Source organism: Tiliqua scincoides, chromosome 5 (genome assembly GCF_035046505.1).
Source record: "Tiliqua scincoides isolate rTilSci1 chromosome 5, rTilSci1.hap2, whole genome shotgun sequence".
Taxonomy (NCBI): Eukaryota; Metazoa; Chordata; class Lepidosauria; order Squamata; family Scincidae; genus Tiliqua; species Tiliqua scincoides.
This window is the reverse complement of record NC_089825.1, coordinates 126,072,100-126,078,180: the sequence shown is the minus strand read 5'-3', so window position 1 is coordinate 126,078,180 and position 6,081 is coordinate 126,072,100. Positions and strand designations below refer to the sequence as shown.

The 6,081-nt window shown below is 48.7% G+C and overlaps 1 pseudogene; it reads left to right on the top strand.

The window, feature by feature from the left end:
• Positions 1-3,981: 3,981 nt before the first annotated feature.
• Positions 3,982-4,925, top strand: LOC136653523 (olfactory receptor 13G1-like; annotated as a pseudogene).
• Positions 4,926-6,081: the final 1,156 nt, after the last annotated feature.

Sequence of the window (6,081 nt, the reverse complement as noted above, 5' to 3'; positions counted from 1 at the left end):
GAGGGGTCGAAGCCTGCCCCTCCAAACATGGCGCTGGCTGCACACACGCAAAGCCAGCACCATCGCCCGGCCATGCCTTCGCAGAGGGAGCAACCCTCTCAACATGGCGCCTCCGACCGACCCTGGATGCCTCCCCAAGATGGCGCTGGCCGCGCATGCGCAAGCCGGCGCCGATTCGCGCATGCGCAAAGGCCGACGACCACCCCAAGATGGCGCCGGCCCCGCGCATGCGCTACGCGTAGCCGAAACGGGAAGGCATCTGTGCAGGCCCTCCCAAGATGGCGGCCCCCACCGGTCCCCGGAGGCGGCCACCCTCCAACCGGCGCCGGGCCGCTGGCGATCAGCCGGCAAGGAAGGCGGCAAGGCCCAGAAGGCACCATGCGGCGCCGGCCAAGGCTGGCAAGCAGCTGGCAATGAAGGTGGTGAGACCCTGCCTCGCGCCAGCTCTGGGCAGCCCCGAGGCCGGGGCCTAGAGGGCACCATGTGGCGCTGGCGCCGGCCAAGGCCCTCCGAGGCCCCCCCGCTCGCCCGGCCCCGATGGAGAAGCAACCGGGGCGGCCGGCCCTGCCACACACCGGCACACGCCCCTCAAACCCAGCCACTGCAGCTCCCCACCTGCCAGTGCCCGGAGCGGCCCAGCCAACTGACGCAAGCCACCACAACTAGTAAGCACATGCAGTTACTGGGCAAAACACGGGGGGAGGGGGGTGCATGACCACATGGTGGGCACCGTGGGATTAAGGGAAATGAGCCATGCAAGGAGCTAAGGGGCAGGCTCAGGGCAGGGAGGGGGGGTGAAGCGGGCATACCCTCTAATTTACCTTGCAATCCAAAGGTCTGCTGGATAGCCCCAACTGCTGCTGATCACAAGTATGCTGCAAAGCACCACTGATGCTATTCCCACGGTGCCCACGTGCACAAGGAGGAAGAGGGCTGGGTCTCGTCCCCTTTTAAAGGACCACCGTAGCTGCCCGGCCCAGCCCCCTACACCTCCCCCTTGGGGAGGGACTCTCGTGTCCTGGTCAGACAAAACAAACTCCGACCACCTCCTTAAAGGGGGCAATCGGGATTTTGATCATACTACTCATTTGTATCACATCACCTGCCTTTGAATCAGGGTCCAGGCTCCAGCCCCAACCTGGGGAAAAAAAGGATCCTCCCAGCTGACAAAGGGGAAATAAAGAAATGAGCCAGTAAAGGTGGGAAGAGATAAAGCAGCTTTTCTGGAACCTAATTTGACGTTTATTTGAAAAGATATTTGGGGGGGGGGGAGAGAGAGAGAGAAAAAAAACAAAAACCAGAGGAATATCTCCTTAGTGGGAAAAACGACTAAAGGGGAAGGCTGACTCAAGTTCATAAAATGAAATATCCCCTTTCCAAAGTCATGCTGAAGTGGTTTTTGAGATAAATCTATAGGGTAGAGCAGTGGCAGACCTACGTTTTTAGAGTCCTGAAGACTGAACCGTTGTGGGGACACCTTACCAAACTGCCAAAAAATCTGGGTAGCCTCTGTTATCTTCTTCAGTGAGGTTGATCCTCCACATTAAAAAAAAAAAATCAACCACTGCATTTTGCAGGTAGCAAAGTTTTCAATGAAACAGAAGTATGGCAAGCTGTGTTACACTTCCTGATCCAGTGCACCTGTCCTGAGCAACAGCCCCATTTACAGTTCATGACATTTCTACAGGTGCCTGCCTACATGAGCCTTTTAGGATGACAACATCCCTTGCGGTGCCTCAAAGGTCTTTCTCCCAGTGGTGCCATTATTCTGCTGCAGAAAAGGTCTTAAGATTGCTCAGCCATTGCTGAGCAGATCTCTGTTGGATTATTATTATTAATTATTAACAGTATTTATATACCGCTTTTTAACAAAAAGTTCACAAAGCGGTTTACAGAGAAAATCAAACAAACAACTAATGGCTCCCTGTCCCAAAAGGGCTTACAATCTAAAAAGATGCAAAAGAACACCAGCAGACAGCCACTAGAAAAGACACTGCTGGGGTAAGGAGGGCCAGTTACTCTCCCCCTGCTAGAAAGAGGACACCCACTTTAAAAAGTGCCTCTTACCCAATTAGCAGGGGTAACTTACCCAATTAGCAGGGGTAAATTGGGTAAATTGAATTCCTGCTTTGTTTGGATGGGAAGGGCAAAGCACTCTCCGTAGCACTGAGCTTCCTGTCTTCGGTCACGAAAATATGGAAGAGTCCAGGTTCTTCTTTTCACATGACTATTTTCAGCTGCAAGTCCACCCTAAGAGCATTTGTTGTGCAATATAAGAGCATGTTCTGCAACCCATGTCATGCCTAGAAATTCAACCAATGTATATTTTTCAGCCATTAAAAAACCAGGTAAGGATACCCATTTCCTCTCACTTTGTATGGCTGACTTATGTTCCACAGTAAAATACTGCATTGTTACAGAGTCAAAAGGCCATCCAGTGTGTGTGTGTTCATGTGTTCACTGTGCCAAATACTTCCCCCTTCCCTGATATTTGGACAAAAGTTCAAACTGAATTTAAAAATCAGAAAGTAAATTTCCAGGTCCAAAAAATGTTTGAGGTTTGGAGTGGAATTTGCTATCATTTTTGCTCTCAGATGCTCCTCATATTACCCCCCCCCCGAGAGAGAGAGAGAGAGAGAGAGAGAGAGAGAGAGAGAGAAAGAGAGAGAGCTCCTTCCTAGTATTGCAGCTTATTTCAGCATTTGAAATACTTTTGATATACATGGATCAGGATTCACACTTTGCCATACTGAGTACAACATAACAGAAATATATAAGCTCCAGAACAGTGGGCCCCAATGAAAACACTAGACAAATCTCAAGCGGTACAAACGATGTGAGTTTCCCAGAGAGGAAACTCTGAACTAAACCCATACTTTGATGAAGACACAAACACTTCTGCTAACCAAAATTGAAGGGATGGATGGATGGATTTTAAAACCTTTTACGCCCCAGCTTTGCAACCCAGCAGGAAACTCAAGGCAGATCAGTTCCCTGCAACACGCACTCTACTCCTAGCTGAATGAAGTCATTGTTCAAGCAACAAAAGACACCCATGAGATGTGTGCTTTGAAAGATGCAGGCTGTGTGGTGGAGCATCTCTCTGCCAGGGTACAAACATGGATGGTCTGGAAATGTGTCCTCATGTCTCAATTCTCTGTTAATATTGCTGGTCGTGCACCTATGCTTCTATGGTTGCAGGTTTCTTGTCTTTTTCAGTCTGTTAAGCACTTTCACACCACTCTAGCAGGAGACAGGCCGGTGCATGGATGTGACTGGCCTCCCTGTGCCGATGCAGGCTCCAGGGATGGGTGAATTTGCACTGGTCAAGCTTGGCCAGCATAGGGGTTGAGGGGCGTGGGGAGGGCAAGAAAAAGGTGGGAGGGAGGCGTTCCAGGGTGGGTGGTGAGCGTTTCCAGGGGTAGGCAGGGAGTGGAAGGCAGGGCATGGAACCAGCACTTGTGCCAGATCCTTACCCTATTCCCAGGCAGCCCAGGTCAGTCCCAGTCTGCTCGGATTTGTGCCAAAAATTTCAGTGGCACAGATCCAAGTAGCCCATTGGGGCTGCAGTGGCTCGCCCCAGGATTAGGGGAGAATCCTCCCCTTGCATCGGGCTGAGCCACAAGCTGCCTGAACCTTATACTGGATACAGTGCAGGCCCGCCAGCCTGCCTGTTCCAGCGCAAGACAGGATTGGACTGAAAGAAGCTTAGACCCCAGGGAGTTGGGAAGAAGCAGCTCAAACCATAAGAAACCCAGCTTATAACCTATGCATACCCTCCTTTCCTATAATTCTTCTGACATTTGTTTTTATAAAAACAAAACAACCTGAAAACAAAACACAATTTTTATCATGTGGTCCTTTCGCCCTCATTGAGAAATCTTGCTAAATGGGAGCTAGTGAATATTCTCAACCAAATAATAACTGCAGTCTCTGTGACTCAGGTTTGGCCTCGGGGGTAGTGCTATCAGAAGCACCTCAATGAAGACCCAATCGGCTGTTTCGGAGTTCATCCTGGTTGGGCTAAGCAGTGACCCTGAATTGCAAGGGCTTATCTTCTGGCTGTTCACCACCATCTATGCAGTAGCTTTGACTTTCAACCTCCTGCTCGTCGTCACCATAAGCACCTGCAGGAAACTCCACACCCCAATGTACTTCCTACTGGTCAACCTGTCTTTAGTGAATTTATTCTGCATATCCATTATGACTCCCAAAATGCTGCAGACGCAACTGGTCCACCACAAGGCTATCACTTTTCGGGGCTGCATCGCACAAGTCTACCTTTTCATCTGGGCTTTGGGGACAGAGATAGTCCTTCTCTCCTTTATGGCTTTCGATCGATATGCAGCATCTGTCACCCTTTGAGGTACACGGTCATCATGAGAAAAGAGGTGTGTGTGGCTATAAGTGTGGGAGTGTGGGTGGGTGGGATGGCCAATTCTGCCGTTCATACTGGTCTCGTGCTTCAACTCTCCTTCTGTGATTCCAACATTGTGAACCATTTCTTTTGCAACCTGCCCCCTTTGCTCATGCTTTCTTGTTCAGACACCAGTCTCAATGAAACCATGGTTTTTGTGTCTGATGTGCTGATTGCAATAGGTAGCTGCGCACTGACACTGACATCCTATGAGTTTATTCTAAGAACTATTATCGGAATTCGTTCCACCGAAGGTAAGAAGAAAGCCTTCTCCACCTGTTATTCCCACCTCCTCGTAGTCACCTTTTATTTTTCCACCATCATCTACACATTTACTAGGCCTGCTTCCATCTACTCTCTGGATGAAGACAAGATGATTTCTCTCCTATATTCAGTGGTACCCCCTGTGGTCAATCCAATCGTCTACTCTCTCAGAAACAGGGAGGTTAAAGAGGGTCTCAAGCAACTTGTCAGAAGAAATATGCTATTCCAAAGATTCTTATCTTAATTGTAGCTGCAGCAACATATAGAAGCATGGTATCCAAGGATTCACAGCAGTTGATTGGTGAACATGGTATGCAGTGCATACATCATTCAAATGGCAATGAGATAAATGCACTCAATGTATGAGTATAGATTGTATGAGTATGAATTTATGGTTATAAAAAACTTCCATATATTGAGCCTATGCATTTTACTCCTACTGAGTCATAAAATGTGTATAAATTTAGGTTTCTAGGGTACATTTGACCACGCACACTCTGACTACAATTCTCATTCGTTTTCTACCCTAACCAGCTGAAAGTTTAAGCAGGGTTGGAAGTGAGAGGAATGTGGCATGAAGTGGGAGCAACCTAGAAGAAGAAATATGTGTCTCCAAAGCCTAAATGTGATTGTATCTACTACAGTGTGTATGAGTGCAGTCTTCAAATTTTTCTAAGAGTTCACTGGGCATAAGCAGAGTTAGGCAGGGGAGTCAGAAGCCTTCAGGATTTAGAATTCTCAAGAGAATATAGTATGTCAGCACTTATTATTATGCCACCAGAGTGCTGCCTTCTTATCCTCTCAGTGATGTGAATTAAATCATTTAACTTAGGGACGAATCCTACAGTCATCCTGCCCTGCTGGAACTTGGTTTCCGTCCAGCAGCACAGCTCACTTCCCAGCAGCACAAAAGCCAGGCTGTTGTCACACATTTCTGGGCTGCTGGAGCAAATGGCAAGAGTTACAGCATGTGCTCCAGCAGCTTTGGGGAGCTCCTCAGGTGCCAGCAAGTTGGCAGCAGGGGAGGGGAGGAGGAGGCTTGTGGCCATTCTGAGAAAGGTCGGGTGGGGGAGGGAAGCGGGCCAGAAAGGGAGGCTCTCAGCGGCAGTCATGCACACCAGATCCTATCCCTAATGTTTTGGAATGTCCACTCCCTTTCTCTCCTCATATGTACCCCAGCAAAATGTCTGGCATATGTCCACAGAGACCCATGGGTGATTGGTCGGCCTACCAGGGGTTAAGTAAAAAATACCTCCTGCAAGTAGTCCAATCTCCACCACCACCACCACCATCATCATCAAAGAATGCATATCTTCAATTATTTTCATTAAAGATGCACATTAAGACACCATGATGGAGATTTACAAGCAGGAGAAACGAAAGAATGGGTCAGAAGGTGA